The following is a 19,502-nucleotide window of genomic DNA, read 5'->3' as shown; positions in this document are numbered from 1 at the left end:
GGGCCGGACTCAGAGGAAGACAACTCAGCTAGTTTGGGATCAAGTTTTAAAAGGATAGAGCGGCGGCGCTCACTAGACATGGCACAGTAAGAAACATATTGCCCGTTGGGCTCAACCAATTAAATCATCAGGGTTGATAATCTGCCCTGAGGCTTTGGCAATATAACCCAAATCCAAAATCTTTGTGAGGGGGCCGGGCAAATCCAGCAACTTATCCTGGCAGGATCTCCATGCCCGATCCAGACCTCTCTTCGGGTCCTTTGTATATTTTTTAAGATATGTAAGCATGGAATGATCCACATCAAGAGTATCCGCTACCTTGTCCGCTAGGTCTGGGCGTGGACATTCAGAACGCAAACGCGCTCTAACATCTTTGTCAAAAGGTTGACGTAAGTGGGAATGGACATAGGTCGCAACTTCATCTGAGGGGAGCCATGAAGAAAAGTTCGGATGGACAATTGTAGAAGGCTCAAAGGTCAATAAAGAGGGATGCGAGGGGGCATCCACAAATCGCTCCTTGCATGATTTCTTTGCTGGAGGAGGAGAAGACTCGGACTCCGACAAAGTACCAGAGGAGGTATTACCATCATCTCCGGGGGGGGGAGCTAGAAGGAGTAATTTTGGACGTGGATCCATAAGAATGGTCTGAAGCCATGGTTTTAGCGAGTTTCGCAAAGTCTGAAGAATGTGGGTTCTTGCGTTTTACCCCAGAAGAAGTGCGGGGCGATGAGGCTGGAAGCCATCCCTGCTTTAAGGCATAGTTACATAAATGGCGCTTCAAGGGTTCAATAGCCCTGACCATCGCTTTATTAACGGAGTGCTGAACTCCCACATCAAGAGCTTCGACGAGCTCGTACTCCAAAGACCCAGAGGGTTCCTCCTCAAAATAGTCCGCCTCATCATAATAAAATTCGGACATTGTAATCATTAAAAGTGACCAAATCTACCCACAGGAGGAAATAAATGGAGTAATATGCACTGTCAGAGGTATCAAGCTGCAAAAATAATAATGACAGTGATAAATAAGGGGAGTGGCCAAACCCCAGGCAAGCCAAACCACATAGGAATGAGGAAATTCCAATGTGAAAATATGCAAATTTTTTAAAATGTGGAGGGAGGACTTGCCAAATAATGCCACTCTAGGCAGAGCCTATGCAAATTATACAGCCCAAGCCCTCTGGTGGACTTGGACGTCACTGGGGAGAAACACTGGCAAGTTTGTGGGTATAGAGCACTTAAACGCTGCCCCTGCGTTCAAAGACCGGTGCTGTGTGAGGAGAAAGTCTCCGGTAAAGTAAATATGCAAATATGGCCGCCGCGCATGCGCGGACGGCCAAAACAAGCCAGGAGAAGGACTGCGCTGTCAACGCGCGCGCGTCCTCACTCCCCCTGCTCCCACTCCACTATCAAGCTAAACGGGCGAGAAGCGCCCGTAAGCGGGAGGCGAAAAAACGCGCTCCCAAGGCAACCGAAGCGACCGCAAGCGGCAACAAAGCGGGAAGCTCCAACACTCTGCCTGAAGTGCGAAAGAGCACGGGGCAAGCAGGCGTTGACCGCCGAAGTTACAAAGTTCAGGAATAGACGGCAATGCGAGCAGCGCGCGCCGCAACTACAAAGCACAATAAATAAGCAAGCAATTATAAACAACACTCATAAGAGAAAAAGGTGAAAGTACTTAACTGGCTGCGGAGCAGCAAAGAAAGAGGAAGTGGTATTCTCTTGTGCTCCAATTATAGGGGACTACTCTATGGTTATGACGGGATACCCACTAGGTTTATGGGTATTGTAGTACTTATTGTGTTTTTTCTACTTTCTGATTGGCTGCTGAGATTTTCAGTAAAGAAAATGAGATGCATAATCGGAGCCTCCGGTCCTGACATAGAATTCTAGAAGTCTCACTAAACCAGTCCTGGCTGAAGCCCTCAGAGAAATTGGATTTTTGAATGCAAGAATCGGGAGGCAGGAGACTAGCCCTGAAATCGATAGTGTCCCACCTGAATCATGAGGGTTGGCATGTAGGCTTTTTCATGAGCAAAAATCAAGCTATGAAGTCCATGGAAACAGTTAAAATATCAGAAATGACACCCAATTAAGCAACTGGAAACTTTAAGATGATCTTGAAACTGCTGCAAAGTACCTGAAATAGAAAGATACTAACCTAGTGCCCTTGTAAGGTAATCACACTGTAAAACAATTATGTAACCATGGTATTAAACAATAATCACTTCTTTCAGAGGCAGTACTTTACTAACGTTCTGTGCAGATATGCAAACACACATGCAGTTAGATACAAAAAAAGTACTTAGAATGCAACAGGTTGTCACTTGCATTATAAAATAAGCACTGTACTATCAAAGTCCATATGTACATACAGTCAAGTGCAACAACTTTCCAAGTGGACCAAAGTATCAATGTCAAACAGCACAGTGACAGACATCAGTGACTCACTCACTCAGCGCCGGCATTAGCACAGGTGGTGCCCAGTGCAAACATCTTTTTTGGCACCCCCCAGTGATCTCCTTCTCAATGTATTTCCTTACTACCACTCTCCAAAAGTGCCCCTCATCCCTCCATAGTCCCTCTCTCACAAATATTTCATTTGTTTTTATAACTCTGCTAATACCAGAGTGTCAGTACTTTACATCACAGACCCATTATACAGAGATGTCATACATGCATAAATTATTCGAGGGAATGTTAAATAAACCAGTGGGGATTGCAAGGTGTAGGAATCACGTAATCCATACTAGTAGGCAGTATATTTAGGGTGTTTGGTCTGGAAAAGCAAAAATTCTGGATTTAAAATGTACCACAGTAGTTGGGGTTGGCTAACTAATAAGAATGCATGTCTACCCAAACTAACAGTTTTAGCAAATTTAGGATTATGAAAGACTGGGGAGAAAAGCATAACATTATAACCTATATTATGTACTCTACATGCAGCTGGGGTCTTTGTTGACAGTTTTTAGGTCACTGTGTGGATTAGGATGGCAATTTATGAATTGCTAGTAAACAAAAGGATCTGAGCTATCCACATAAAATACAGGTCTGTGAGATGCAGAATACACACTCTTTGCAGCAGGCATGTTAACCCTCAGTGCAACTGGTGAGTCAAAACTTGCACAAGACAAAACTCAGACCTCTCCAGCAGAAACATTAATCACCACGTTATCTTTGGCTTACCAACGGAGTCACTGACAGTGCTGGATAGATAATGCTTGTTACCTCGGGCTGGTCGCTGTAGCTGCAGTCCATGGAGTCACTCACTGCAGACAGCTGCTCTGACAGTGTTATGATGTGCTGGAGACAGGAGTCAGTTACCAGTCCGGAGAGGTTAGGCTGGTTAAGTGACACAGATGATGCTGACCCATCTGCAGCTATAGATTGAATTTACGGTGAGAGTGCATAGCATGGCATGCTATCTTCAGGGCTGCACCCTGCACCTTTAGACACTCGGCGCCCGCTCTCACCATGCCTAGGACATCCCCCAGCAGCCTCCCACGAACAGGGGAGAGAATCCCATGTCGAGGAGGTCACGGATGTCCTCTAATTTTATTCCGCCGTTGGCAGCAGTCATTCTTGAGAGTCTGGGCTGGCTGCGGCATGAATTTGAATTGAAAACATCATGCTGCCACAGCCTGCATCAACCAGATCCTTTCTGTGTCTGCCTACAAGTGAGGAGGCTGCTGAACGTCTTTCGGGGCTTGAGGTCAGGTGTGTCTGTGACAAAAGTGCTCTTGCATTGGCCCCCACCAGCCACTACAGACAGAGACCTGAACAGATGGTGAAACAGTGATGTCCAGGGGCTGGTGCAGCAGCAGCACCAGATGGGCAAAAAAACAGCAGCCCATGATTTAAGGTGGCTGCAATGTCCATTAGTATGACTAACTTGGGTCTTCTGCAGTACCACTTGTCAGGTCCGGAGCGGCAGCTGGGGTAAGAAAATAAGGTGAATACAGGCTGAAAGTGCCATCTGGGCAAACAACTGTGGTGTACACTGTTAAGAAGTAGCAGGACTCCAAGGGTGAATTCCAATAGCTGCTTTATTACAATTGCACCACCAACAGACAAAAGATGTTGCCTCTTCAAGTACGCCCAACTGTGAGAAAGTGGCTCTGTATATACTGTTCCCTAATAGGTACAGGGTGTACAGAGTCCACAGTCCCCCAGAGGCTGATAGAGGTCAAAGTTAGGTGTGACCTTACTCTCAAAAGTGGTAGCTTGGTCGAGCAGTAAGGCAGTACCAGAGGACAGTGTAAAGCATTTATTGTACACACTCAGTCAGCAAATGGTTTCACACACTCAATAACTGAACTCTAGGCCAATGGTTTATATATATATAAAATATATGCTTGTTTTATTTTTAGAACCACAAAGGGGGTAAAAATATACTTTCTCAGAATGAGAGGTTGAATATAAATACTTTTGCCTTAAGCAATACATTTTTGTAAACAGTCACAGTTGGTTGCAATAAACAATCCTATTTCCTAAACATAACAATGCATTGAGCTCAATGGTAAATTCAGGTTATTTGTAATAAATTACTTTTCAGATTACTTTTGGAATTCCAGGTCTGGCTCCTAGATCCAGCCCTGGGTTAGTATTCAGAATCAAGTGATGAAAGTCGACTTAATAACTGTAATGATTTTTAAATAATATTTAGCTATTTCAAAAGTTAGCACTTAGAAAATATTTCAAAGAAAACATTCAATGGATCTCTATGGCAAGAAATTCAAATTGCAGGTAGAGTACTTTATCGTTACTTTAGTAATCCAGGACTGGGTACCTAGACCCAGGACTGGGGTCCTTATCAAAAACAGGTAAGTAATTTCGTTTGCAGAAATGGTACGATTTTAGAAGAATATTTCAAATTTGCAAAAGTAGACACTTAGAAGAAATTTCACAGAAAAGCAGACAATGGTTTCCTATGGGAGAAAAATGGGTTAGAGGTAAGGATAGTTGTGGACACTTTTCAGAGTCAGGGCTGGGCACCAAGATCCAGCACTGGGAGCTCACCTAGGAGCAGGTGAGTAAATTTGTTTTTGTCACTTGGCTGATTTTTAGTGAATATTTGCAGTTTTGAAAAGTTCACACTTCGAAGATTTTTCAAGAAAAAGCCAGTCAATGTTACCCTATGAGGAAAATGAAGTTAGCGGTTTAAGGGTAAGTACTCGACTGGCAGAGTTGAAATTCCGGGCATAGACTCAGGGGTCCCCCAGTGTCAGGTAGGTACAGTTGGTTCACCCTCAGCGGTTTCAGGACGGCCGGGTGCAGAGAGAGTTAGGCCCAATGTTATCCTATGAGGGATAGGGGGGGCCTTGGTTGGTGGCTGCTGTCTGGCAAGCCACGCGGCTGTGGGAGCTGGGCTCCTGGTCACTTACTCAGGGCAAGTGGGGTCGTAGGTTAGTGTAGAGAGTGCACTGCCAGGGCCACTCGGGCGGCTGGGTGCAGGGTGCTTTTGAGCCCTCGGGCGCTCAATGGAAGTCAATGGGAATGTTCCGGTTTGGAAAAAGGCTGCAAGCTCGGGGACGAGGATGCTTCAGATGCCACCACCACTTCAAGAGGTAAGTTGGGTAGTTGTAGGTTAGGTGGGTACCCCGGGATTGGGCACAGGGGGGTGCAGGGGTGCCTTTTGATGTAGGAATCTTACCCTCTTGTTGATCGCGGTTGGGGTGGCACTCTGTTCTGAGGCTGCAGGCTTCTTCCGGAATGTCGAGGGGGGTCCTTGGGTGCCGGACTCGGGGTCACAGTCGCCGTGGGGTCGTCCTCAGGGTCTTTGTTCACTCCGGCACTGGCCAGGCTTGGCTGGTGCAGAGTGTGCTGGGTTTGCGGTTCCGGGCTGCTGCCAGGGGTTAGAGATAGGTTTCTGAGTAGAGCCTCTACTCATGGGAGTCCCAGGGGCTTAGAGCCAAAAGGTAGCCAGGTCCTCCGGGGTTGGTGAGGTTGCTGGCCACGAGAGATGCCGCGCTGGTGCAGGTTCGAGAGTCGACAGGCCGGTAGGGCTGGGGCCAAAGCAGTTGGTGTCTTCTTCTCTTTTTAGCAGCTGCAGGGCAGGTCCTTGTTCCTCTTGCTCTTCTTGTAGTTTTCTGTCTGGAATCTAAGGGAGGAAGGTTCAGGGTGCCCCTAAATACTAAATGTAGGGGCGTTACAGGTAGGTGGAGGCCAGGGACCAATGGGTCCCTGTCCTGGGGTGGGTACACCCCCTATCCTGCCTCTCTCCTGTGGGAGGGGGGCAGTAGCCTAATCCTGATAGGGTAGGGCCTCCCATCTTCAAGATGGCGAGAGCCCGGAGATGTGTTTCACCTCGCCTCCCCCACCTGAGGGGTGGGGTGGGCAGGCTGGCACATCCCCTGTCCTTGTATGGGGTTTCCGGCCAAGCTTCCCGCCAGAGTGGGGGGTTGCAGTGGCCTGGGGAAACTCCAAATGGCGGTATGCCTTTGAAGCTTCCCTTTGCTCATCCTGGGGGAGGAGATTTCTCACCTCACCCAGGATGTGCATTGTTGCAGGCCCGGGAGAGCAGGGGCTCTCCCAGCCAGGGGTCCAGCAACGTGTCTGCTGTGTGGCAGCCTGGGCAGCCTCAGAGCAGACGTGGATTGTAGGTTAGCTGTGAGGGGGCATCTCTAAGATGCCCTCTGGGGTGCTTAGTACATTAAATCCCACACTGGCATCAGTGTGGGTTTAATGTGCTGAGAAGTTTGATACCAAACTTCCCAGTCTTCAATGTTGCCATTATGGTGCTGTGGAGCTCGTGTTTGACGAGCTCTCAGCACCATGTACTCTTAAATGGCAGCACTGCACTTACAGTGCCCAGGAATGGACCCGGGTACTGTAGGGGCACAGGGCTCCTGCTCCTGTGCCCACACCATAGGCGCAAGGCACCCAGCCAGAGGGGTGACTGACATATGCCTTGGCAGTGTAGGTGATGGGCATGGCACACAGAGATGTGTGCCATGTTGACTCTTTGTTTTGTCCTGCACCCAGATACTCAGCCTGCAAGGCAGTGTGTGTGTGTAAGGGTACAGGGCCTCTGAGGGTGGCACAATGAGTGCTGCAGCCCTTAGAGGCCTTCCCTGGCCACAAGGCCCTGGGTACCTAGGATACCATTTACCAGGGGCTGACATGTGGCTAGGGTTTGCCAATTTGGAGTTTGTGTGGTTTAAGGAAGGAACATAGGCCCTGGGCACCTGATTGGCAGGAACCCAGGGTACACTCAATCAAAGTACATTCAGCAATTTAGCAAAAAGTGGGGGCATACCATGCAAGAAAGATGGCACTTTCTCACACCAACCAACTGCCTTCCCCCCGCATTCTTCAAGCCCCGCAAACATTCGTAGCGCGCATCTGTTCCAACATGGAACAAACAAGCACGAGAGCATGCACGAGATTATAACACATCTCCTTTACATAACAATAGAAAGATCAAATGATGACAAAAAATAAACAAAATAAAACACAAATCAATTAACAGGTATTCAAATAAAAATCATTGAACTTTGCAGGAGTGCGACGCAATCTCCTAGAAAGATCCCTGGAATGCACCTGACCTGGATCAGGAGCAGTTGAAGTACTAGGACAGTTATCACCACCTGAAGAAGCAGAGAAATCGGTTTGATCAGAAGCTGAAACATCACAAGGACCAGACTCCAACGAAGGATCAGGCCCTGTGTATTTCACCAGCCTCGACATGTTCCACTTACAACCACCTTGCATTGTGACCACATTCTTATGAATAGAAGAAATCATGAATGGACCCATAAATTCCGAAATACCCTTTCTCGAAAACCTGGGTTTCTTGACCAAAACCCACTCCCCCACACACCATAACTTGGACTTAACAGCATTCTTGAAATCAAACCGTTTTTTATATCCCGTTTGATAAGAATGGACCCTGGATTCCACCTTCTTCCCATCCAAAGGAATCAGATCTTGCAAAGGAAACCAAGTCGGATTCAACTTTGACTTTGCATGTCTGCCCCGCAGAAAAAAAAAAGGTGAGTTACATATAACCTGGTTCACCGTGGTACGATGAGCCCACCATGTATCACGCAACACATCCTTAAGGGGAATTTTCGTATCCAATGCTGTTTGCACACAACCCTTGACAACGCGATTCATGCGCTCAGCCAGATTATTGGCCTGAGGAGAATAAAGAGCTGTTTTCAGATGAATGATACCAAAATCATTCAAAAATTCCCCCATCTCAGAAGAGACAAATTGCACACCATTGTCAGTGATTAGATACTTCGGAACACCCTCCCCAGCAAATTCGTCTTTCAGGAATTCCACAATAACTTTTGTATTGACATTACTCACACACCTTGTAGATACCCATTTGGATGTATAATCAACCAAAAGGATAACAAATCTCTCAGACGGCGCAAGTAAATCAAATGGACCCATTAAGTCCAAACCTAACTTTGTCCACGGCTGACTAGGAACTTCCACTGAAGACAAAGGGGCACTGTTGACTACTTTGGACTTATCATTAGACGCACATAAATGACAGTCTTTGACCACAATCTCCACCTGACGATCCATTAATGGCCACCAATATCTCTCCCTAAGCCGTGCCTTAGTGAGACTCCTTCCAAGATGCCCCTCATAAGCTAAATTTATCAATTTTGGTCTCAAGGATAAAGGAGGAATAAATCTACTACCTCTCAACAACCCCCCATGTGCAATAGTTAACTCATCCCTAACAGACCAAAAAGGACTAAGCTCAGGATCCACATCCTTGCAATAAACCGGCCAACCCTTGATGATAAAATCCTTAATACCAGGAAACAAAGGATCTTCAGAAATAGCTTGACTCCATTCTTCATGGGAAATAGAAGATACCCTAACCCAATAAACACATACCTGTTCCACATCCACATAATCTTCATGTTCTTGAATTGGCAATCTGGACAGACAGTCAGCAGTCACATTCGAGGACCCAGGTAGATACTGCACTTGGAAATTGAACTCCTCCAATCCCTCACTCCAACGCTTCAATCTAGGAGTCAATCTGTCACTCTCCATACACGAGAAAACTTGCACAAGAGGACGATGGTCTGATCTTACAATATAGGGAATACCCCAAAGGTAAAATTTGAAATGCTTAATTGCCCAAACTATTGCAAGCGCTTCCCTCTCAATGCAAGAGTATTGCTGCTCAGCTTTTCTCAACGCTCGAGAAGCAAATGCAACAACTTTGTCTACACCATTCTCCACTTGGGACAGTACTGCACCCAACCCAGCCAAACTCGCATCAGTGGTAAGGATAGTTCTCTTGTTGGTATCAAAGTGACCTAAACTGGGTAACTGACTGATGGAACGTTTAACAATTCCAAAAGCAACTTCACAGGCTTCATTCCACTCAAATTGAGTGCCTTTCTTAAGCAAATTCCTTATAGGTTCAACAACAGATGCAAATCCTTTAACAAACTTAGCATAAAATTCAGCCAAACCCAAGAAAGATCTAACCTGCTCCTTATCCATTGGAGTTGGAGCCTCAACAATGCTTCTAGCTAATGCTAGTTTAGGTTGAATGCCCTCCCCAGAAATTACGTGCCCCAGATATGTGACTGAAGACACTCCAATTCTACACTTCAGTTTGTTGACTGTGAGACCCTTACTCGCTAGCTTTGATAAAACCACTCTTAGAATAGTGTCATGTTGTGAGTCATCTTTTCCATAAACCAGAATATCATCCTGGAAAAAGATGACATTTGACATATCACCAATAACCAACTTCATAATTTGTTGAAAGCAGGCCGCAGCCGATGCCAAACCAAAGGGCATCCTGACGAATCTGAATGCACCTAATGGAGTTACAAAGGATGTCAGATGCTTAGAATCAGCATGAAGAGGTACCTGATGGTATGCCGATGACAAGTCTAGAACAGAAAAAACCTTCGCACCACTCAGCATAGACAAGGACTCGTTAATGTTGGGTAACGGTTGGCGGTCCACCCATATCCATTTGATCAGACCCCTGAGGTCCACACGCATACGAATGCTCTTCCCAGAATCCTTGGGAGCCAAAACTACCGGAGCCAACCATTCTGATGATTCAATCTCGAGGAAAAGTAGGTCGCACACCGCTCGTCACACCAGCAAGTTGCCCCAAAGGACTGTGGGAAATGTAGTGGCGACGGCGGGTACGCCTATGCCACAAAATGTAAATAGAACAGTATGTGTATGCGTTAGCCATCCCTGGACACGTGTTTCGAGGTAGTTGCCTCTCGTCAGCAGGGAGCAGGTCAGTGTAAAGGGGTGCCGCGTGGACTGCCAAATGTAATTAAAAGCAGGTCAAGTACCTCTCCTGGCGCGCAGGTGCAGACTCAAGGCTCGTCAGCCCGTTAGCTTAAGGAAGCCGTTTAAATTGAGGAAAAGTAGGTCGCACACCGCTCGTCACACCAGCAAGTTTCCCCAAAGGACTGTGGGAAATGTAGTGGCGACGGCGGGTACGCCTATGCCACAAAATGTAAATAGAACAGTATGTGTATGCGTTAGCCATCCCTGGACACGTGTTTCGAGGTAGTTGCCTCTCGTCAGCAGGGAGCAGGTCAGTGTAAAGGGGTGCCGCGTGGACTGCCAAATGTAATTAAAAGCAGGTCAAGTACCTCTCCTGGCGCGCAGGTGCAGACTCAAGGCTCGTCAGCCCGTTAGCTTAAGGAAGCCGTTTAAATTGAGGAAAAGTAGGTCGCACACCGCTCGTCACACCAGCAAGTTGCCCCAAAGGACTGTGGGAAATGTAGTGGCGACGGCGGGTACGCCTATGCCACAAAATGTAAATAGAACAGTATGTGTATGCGTTAGCCATCCCTGGACACGTGTTTCGAGGTAGTTGCCTCTCGTCAGCAGGGAGCAGGTCAGTGTAAAGGGGTGCCGCGTGGACTGCCAAATGTAATTAAAAGCAGGTCAAGTACCTCTCCTGGCGCGCAGGTGCAGACTCAAGGCTCGTCAGCCCGTTAGCTTAAGGAAGCCGTTTAAATTGAGGAAAAGTAGGTCGCACACCGCTCGTCACACCAGCAAGTTGCCCCAAAGGACTGTGGGAAATGTAGTGGCGACGGCGGGTACGCCTATGCCACAAAATGTAAATAGAACAGTATGTGTATGCGTTAGTCATCCCTGGACACGTGTTTCGAGGTAGTTGCCTCTCGTCAGCAGGGAGCAGGTCAGTGTAAAGGGGTGCCGCGTGGACTGCCAAATGTAATTAAAAGCAGGTCAAGTACCTCTCCTGGCGCGCAGGTGCAGACTCAAGGCTCGTCAGCCCGTTAGCTTAAGGAAGCCGTTTAAATTGAGGAAAAGTAGGTCGCACACCGCTCGTCACACCAGCAAGTTGCCCCAAAGGACTGTGGGAAATGTAGTGGCGACGGCGGGTACGCCTATGCCACAAAATGTAAATAGAACAGTATGTGTATGCGTTAGCCATCCCTGGACACGTGTTTCGAGGTAGGTGCCTCTCGTCAGCAGGGAGCAGGTCAGTGTAAAGGGGTGCCGCGTGGACTGCCAAATGTAATTAAAAGCAGGTCAAGTACCTCTCCTGGCGCGCAGGTGCAGACTCAAGGCTCGTCAGCCCGTTAGCTTAAGGAAGCCGTTTAAATTGAGGAAAAGTAGGTCGCACACCGCTCGTAACACCAGCAAGTTGCCCCAAAGGACTGTGGGAAATGTAGTGGCGACGGCGGGTACGCCTATGCCACAAAATGTAAATAGAACAGTATGTGTATGCGTTAGCCATCCCTGGACACGTGTTTCGAGGTAGTTGCCTCTCGTCAGCAGGGAGCAGGTCAGTGTAAAGGGGTGCCGCGTGGACTGCCAAATGTAATTAAAAGCAGGTCAAGTACCTCTCCTGGCGCGCAGGTGCAGACTCAAGGCTCGTCAGCCCGTTAGCTTAAGGAAGCCGTTTAAATTGAGGAAAAGTAGGTCGCACTCCGCTCGTCACACCAGCAAGTTGCCCCAAAGGACTGTGGGAAATGTAGTGGCGACGGCGGGTATGCCTATGCCACAAAATGTAAATAGAACAGTATGTGTATGCGTTAGCCATCCCTGGACACGTGTTTCGAGGTAGTTGCCTCTCGTCAGCAGGGAGCAGGTCAGTGTAAAGGGGTGCCGCGTGGACTGCCAAATGTAATTAAAAGCAGGTCAAGTACCTCTCCTGGCGCGCAGGAGCAGACTCAAGGCTCGTCAGCCCGTTAGCTTAAGGAAGCCGTTTAAATTGAGGAAAAGTAGGTCGCACACCGCTCGTCACACCAGCAAGTTGCCCCAAAGGACTGTGGGAAATGTAGTGGCGACGGCGGGTACGCCTATGCCACAAAATGTAAATAGAACAGTATGTGTATGCGTTAGCCATCCCTGGACACGTGTTTCGAGGTAGTTGCCTCTCGTCAGCAGGGAGCAGGTCAGTGTAAAGGGGTGCCGCGTGGACTGCCAAATGTAATTAAAAGCAGGTCAAGTACCTCTCCTGGCGCGCAGGTGCAGACTCAAGGCTCGTCAGCCCGTTAGCTTAAGGAAGCCGTTTAAATTGAGGAAAAGTAGGTCGCACACCGCTCGTCACACCAGCAAGTTGCCCCAAAGGACTGTGGGAAATGTAGTGGCGACGGCGGGTACGCCTATGCCACAAAATGTAAATAGAACAGTATGTGTATGCGTTAGCCATCCCTGGACACGTGTTTCGAGGTAGTTGCCTCTCGTCAGCAGGGAGCAGGTCAGTGTAAAGGGGTGCCGCGTGGACTGCCAAATGTAATTAAAAGCAGGTCAAGTACCTCTCCTGGCGCGCAGGTGCAGACTCAAGGCTCGTCAGCCCGTTAGCTTAAGGAAGCCGTTTAAATTGAGGAAAAGTAGGTCGCACACCGCTCGTCACACCAGCAAGTTGCCCCAAAGGACTGTGGGAAATGTAGTGGCGACGGCGGGTACGCCTATGCCACAAAATGTAAATAGAACAGTATGTGTATGCGTTAGCCATCCCTGGACACGTGTTTCGAGGTAGTTGCCTCTCGTCAGCAGGGAGCAGGTCAGTGTAAAGGGGTGCCGCGTGGACTGCCAAATGTAATTAAAAGCAGGTCAAGTACCTCTCCTGGCGCGCAGGTGCAGACTCAAGGCTCGTCAGCCCGTTAGCTTAAGGAAGCCGTTTAAATTGAGGAAAAGTAGGTCGCACACCGCTCGTCACACCAGCAAGTTGCCCCAAAGGACTGTGGGAAATGTAGTGGCGACGGCGGGTACGCCTATGCCACAAAATGTAAATAGAACAGTATGTGTATGCGTTAGCCATCCCTGGACACGTGTTTCGAGGTAGTTGCCTCTCGTCAGCAGGGAGCAGGTCAGTGTAAAGGGGATTCAATCTCCTCAATAATCTTCAAACCCACTAGCCTATCCAACTCTTTTTTTAGAGGAGCCATCATCATGTTCGGTACTTTCCGAACCTTATGCACACATGGTATTGCATTGTGCTTCAAGATAATGCGATGTTCAAAATCTTTCAAAAGACCCAACTCATCTGTAAAAACTTGGGGAAATTCTTCAAAAAACTTGTTGGTATTGGGAATGCAGTCAATAAGCATGACCTGATCAGCTGCTTTAAGAGCATTAGGATTCAGTATAATACCCAAATCCCTCTGATGCCTCCAACCCAACAGATTATCCCCCCTCTGTGCCACATAGATTTTACCAATAGTCTCACGGCCCTTGAAAAATATGCCCATAATCGTGTAACCAAAAACATTTATACGTGACCCCCCATAGCTAACAGGATTAATATCGGGGTCAAGTAACGTAATGTCAGGAAAGGTTTTGTTCCAAACTTCCTCTCCAATCATTGTGAATGGAGAGCCCGAATCTGCTAACACAACAAAACTTTGCCCCCCAATCACAACATCACACTCAGGCATAAATATGGGATCAGCATCCACAATAGCATCACTCCTAACATTAGAAACAACCATCCTTGGACCGGATGCGACAAATTCATCATTCTCAATACATTGAACCTTGCCAGGAGACTTACAAACCCTGGCGTAATGGCCTTTCATGCCACATTTTAAACAAGTTGCAGATTTTGCAAAACAATTCTGAAAATTGGCAGAGTGATTTGAACTCCCACAACGATAACATTTGATTTTGTTACGATCAATTTGAAATTTAGCCTTAGGAACTTGAGAAACTTTGCCAACATTGTCTCCAACAACTGGTTGTTGAACCATGGTTGTAACTTCATGAATGCTGCTGGGGGTTGAAGTACAGTCCGTGGAGGTCTTATGCTCCTTCATCTCTTTTACCCAACCCGAAGTATTTTCCATGCCTTCCACAATCGCAATAGCTTCACGTAGGGACGGGTTCTTTGATAGGAGCTTTTCTTGGACTCTGTTACTATTTGTACATCTGACTAACTGATTCCGTCAAATCCCCAAAATCACATGTTCTGGCTAAAGTTTTCAAAGATGCTACATAGTTCCCCACCTTCTCCTTTGGTTCTTGAACTCTCATAAAAAACTTATGACGTTCCAGTACAACATTAATGCGTGGCCCAAAGTAGTTCTCAAGCATCTTCATTGACATTTCAAAAACATCAGACGGTTCACCAGATCCATCCCCCACCGGAAGTTCATCAATGCTGTCATAAATATTTCGCCCTTCCACTCCCAAATTATGTAGGAGGATTGCCTGTTTCCGAATGGCCGAGAATCTTTCCCCCCCAATTGCCACCAAATAAGAGTCAAAAAGATTTTTCCACCGCTTCCAAGGAAGTAATGGCTCACCTTTCTCACACAGAAATGCAGGTGGCTGGCTCATTGAGGTCGATGACATTTTAAGGCAGATACACGAACAAAAAGAAAAAAAAAAAACCCCAATGAAAAAAAACTGACCAAAATGCCTTAATCACAATCTATGTGAATAGCAAGAATGTTGGACATTAATATCTCCATTCATCACGAAGAAACAGCATTTAAAACGAGACTTGTGACACTTCCTGCACTCCGTAGCAAGCTTCCTCTATAACCAAGGTTACCACCTACTAAGACGGAGGCACGTCTAACGTGACACGCTGGGAAACCATGTGATGCGTGATGCGTTGTGACGAAAGGCGAGTCTACGAAGATTCGAGTGTTGCGCATGCAGGGAGATAGTCAGCTCGAGCACCGTGAGATCGTTAAAGACAGCGGTAAGAGTGATTGTTTATTGATTGAAATCACTGTAACCCGCAATACAGTACCTCCGACAAGCCACAGCTCCGTAATCCACTTGCTAGTTCAATACGGCAGAAGCTCTTTACTTCTTTGTTTCTCGCCGCTTGTCCCGTTACACGCACAATACACAATGCCTCGAGTAAAAACAGCAAGAGACTGACTTGTTGTATACTTGAAGGGAACCAGTCATCGATAGGATGTAGAGTCTAAAGTCTATTCACATCCACATTAATGTTACGAAATCGGACAATTCTTCCAAAATAATCTGTGGGTTCTTCCAACGTTGGTGGTGCTCCTAACATCGATCGTCGCCAGTGTTAAGAAGTAGCAGGACTCCAAGGGTGAATTCCAATAGCTGCTTTATTACAATTGCACCACCAACAGACCAAAGATGTTGCCTCTTCAAGTACGCCCAACCAACTGCCTTCCCCCCGCATTCTTCAAGCCCCGCAAACATTCGTAGCGCGCATCTGTTCCAACATGGAACAAACAAGCACGAGAGCATGCACAAAATAATAACATACACCTTGTGTCTGAAAAGAACAGAAAGCATGCCAAATCCATGTATGCTGGACTCGGCGTGTGCTGAACAGATTCTGTCTCTTCCTCATTGGGGTGAGCTACATTCGATCCACGTATCCCAGAATCAGAGGCTTGTCCTGGCCACAGCAGATTTTTTTTGTAGCCCTGCGCCAGCCGTTACAAAATCAATGTGTTAAAGAGACAGTGGAATAAGTCATAATAGCAACAATTCAGCAATTCCCTGGCCGTCAGCTGTGAGCACTGAGCGCAGCCAAATAAATTGCCTGGGGCACGCAGTGGCACAGGAAGTTCCCAAAGCACTTTTCTTGTTTAATTATGTGTAGCGCCTCATTGCACAATCAATTTGGGTAGATGTAAATGCGTAACTAATGCATTTTAGTGCGGTGATGTGGACACCAGCACTAAAATGGGTTAGTCTAACCCCTGATGCATGGTATTTGGCAGGGCTGACTCTGCTGCAATTTAAATACAAGAATACAATCAACCACAGAACAAGAGAACTGCATGTCACTAAATACATACAATAAAGGAACCTCCACTCCAGATTGGCACCTGGCCTCAAAATCCCAACATATAAGGAAAAAAACATGGATGGTACATCTTTCTCTGTTAAAGCAGCCAAACTATGGAATTCAGTACTCTTAAATATAAGATCCACAGATAACTATCTTATCTCCAGAAGACTACTCAAGAGTTGGCTGTTTCCTCCATAACCACCATACTCAAAACACAAATGTACAGCGTATGGTTGTGTATGTAAACATGTATAATTTGATTATATGTAGGTATTTAGATATGTGCATTTCTCTGTACAAATACATATACTACTTATGGTTTAAAAATAGATATTCTTCTAGGTCTGCTTAACAAATGTTAACATTACTTATGATTTATATTATTTTATGCTTAACATGAATATAGGTTACTACATAGTTTACATATACGTTATTGTATTTATTTTATTTATCTATCGCATTGTGTGATACTTTATATACATTATTTGATTATATGCTTATTGGTCTCAGCTTTATTTTATCTATCACAATGTGTGAATATGATTTTAACAATTACATATACATGTGCTTCACTATTGAAACATTGACAACAATATTAAAATAAATAAATCATACAAGAAAACATAAATTTACCCCCCAAAAATAAAAAATTAATAAAAATAAATGAATTAGCTTTATGTACAGCAACACGTGAACTTCTGAGTTTCTAAATATTTATCCATACATATACATATGGTACTTTATATAAAACAACTTTATATATTTTTATTATTTTCCATATACATGTATATCTTTTTATGTAATTATGTTTCTATATATTTATCATTTTACTCCCACTGTAGAAAAAAACCCTTCAGTTCTCTACAACACACTACTCTATGTCTCATCCTATATCTATTTCAATATATCCTCTACCTCCACTATCTGACTCAGACCTCATTGTACTATTGTGATCTCCCCAAAAACCCTTTCAAGACTTTTCCCTCCTCGGTCCCTTCTTTGTCCTATTCAATTAATCTAATCAAATCACATGTCCACTACTCCATTTAACAACTTATGTTTCTCATACTAATCCACTTTGGGTTCTGGAGTAGTGTGCTGAAAAGTGCTTTAGCGCCTTGTCTGGGGTAGTCCGCACTATATAAATACAATTACAATTTCCTATGAGTCTTTAGTAAATAGTAATATTGTAGCTAATCAGGCAGCTCATCCAAGTTTCTCAGAGCCATGAGCAGTGCTTTCAATGGACATATAAATGCAGATACTCACTATATGTAGTACCCTTTTGCCCCTTAAAAGTGCTGGTACTTTCTCATTAAATGTATTGCAGCAGTGCTGAGAAGTGCAGATGCTCTCCCTTTCAATTTAAACAAGTGCACGTACTCAGTCACAGACAGTTCCTGCCCATTTAAGATGTACTGCACAAATCCAGGATTTTTCTTTGAATTCTGGAACATTTAGTCTTATTCATTCCTTTATAAATCAGGACTACAAGTCCCAGAATTCAAAGAAAAAAACCTGGACTGGAGTAACACACCACACACAGATCTGGGAAACTTGGCAGCCTCTTTCAGGATGTGGTTGAGTACACAAATGAGTGTCCCGCAAGCCAAATCTCCTCTTTTCTAGCTTCTCAGCTGCCATGATAAGTGTTTTTATCTTTCTCGTAATTGTGCATTAAATGTGAGACTCCTTGATTTGTAATTGGGACAGCCTTGCCAAGTTTCCCAGGCCCACCTGTGATGCATCGCTCCAGTTCAGGTTTTTTATTTGAATTCTGTGTCAGGACCGGAGGCTTAAATTCTTCATCATTACCATATAACTGTAGTTGTGACTGTTTTCTGATACATTTGTAAAGGTTTTGTATTTTCCATAACTCTCATATTGTGGTCGAGTACTACTTTCTTGTCAAAGTTTATTTTACCCTTGCTTGGCGCAAATGCTGTGACCCTGTATCTGGCGGACTAGAGAATAAACACAAAATGAAGAAGCCCACCTGCAGAATGTAATGAGGGGTCTCTGTGTCTTGTATGTCTCACAGATATTAATTGTCATTGGGCTGAATAGGGGCCTCTTGAAGGGTTGAGGGATCCCCTGCGCCGCACAGACTGTAGAGACCTGTGTTATGCCCCTGCAGTGGACGGCAGAGTGATTCGGATCGAGGACAACAGGGGTCTACAGTATCATCCCTTAACTGATCAATGGGCCGCGCTAGTGCAAGACTGTAACAAGCATTAGCATAGCCAATAGATCTCGCCTTCGAGACCTTATAAGTGTTTAGCCAGAGATATTGGATTCGCCAATGTCTTTAAGCTATGTTGTAGAGCATTGTGGCTGCTGTGAAGCAGGTTGAAAAGTTATTATAAAAAAAGCATTTTTGTGTGTGTGTGTGTGTGTGTGTGTGTGTGTGTGTATCTATATATGTATATATATATATATATATATATATATATATATATATATATATATTATCTACTGGCGGTCGCCAGTAGATAGTTATAGTTAGGACCCTCTTACCATAGGAAATCCGCAACATTCTATTTTGAATAACTTTGGCGCCGGTCGACGAATCCTCGCAAAAGTTTCAAAATAGGTGGGGCGTTGAGCTCCGCTCCTACCCTGAAAGTCTCGGGGGGATTCGTCAAGCGGGGGCTGAGATAAAAGGGGGGTCCCAAAACGCGTTTTTCCCATGCATTTTTCCATAGGACCTTTAGACAGAGCTACAGCCCGAACGGCTGAACAGAATTTAATGAAATTTGGAAGAGAGGTAGTCCTCAGGTCAAGGAAGTGCCTTTTGTAGGTTTGGTGTAAATCTGTTCAGTAGATTCTGAGAAAATAGCCTTTAAATCAATATATATATCTGAGCCAGCTTACGGTGCGCTTACCGTACGCGTACGGTGACGTGCGCGAGCGCGATTCTGATTGGCCGTTAGATCTTAGTAAACATTCGAATCGGTCGAAACCAGGAAGCGGCGGCCGCCATTTTCTCTCTCGCACTCTGACAGGGGGTTGAAAAACAAAGTGCAAAAACATGTAAAGGGGCTGTTTAGACAGCTCCCAAGCACCTAGCCATGTCGAGGGAGTCCCCAACGATCCCCCAAGTGAAAAAAGGCAATTTTAATTTTTTCGAAAATTTCGCCGATTACGCTTACCGTACGTGTATGGTAATAAATCATAAAAAAAAAAATATCCACATTCTCCCCAACCCGTGTGCCAATGGTGCCCGAAGGGCACCATTTGTGCATGGCTTATTACAGCAAAACAAAACATATATTTT

The sequence above is a fragment of the Triturus cristatus genome, chromosome 11 (assembly GCF_964204655.1).
Source record: "Triturus cristatus chromosome 11, aTriCri1.1, whole genome shotgun sequence".
In the NCBI taxonomy this organism is placed as follows: Eukaryota; Metazoa; Chordata; class Amphibia; order Caudata; family Salamandridae; genus Triturus; species Triturus cristatus.
The sequence above is the reverse complement of the archived record's forward strand: the minus strand, read 5'-3'. Positions refer to the sequence as shown.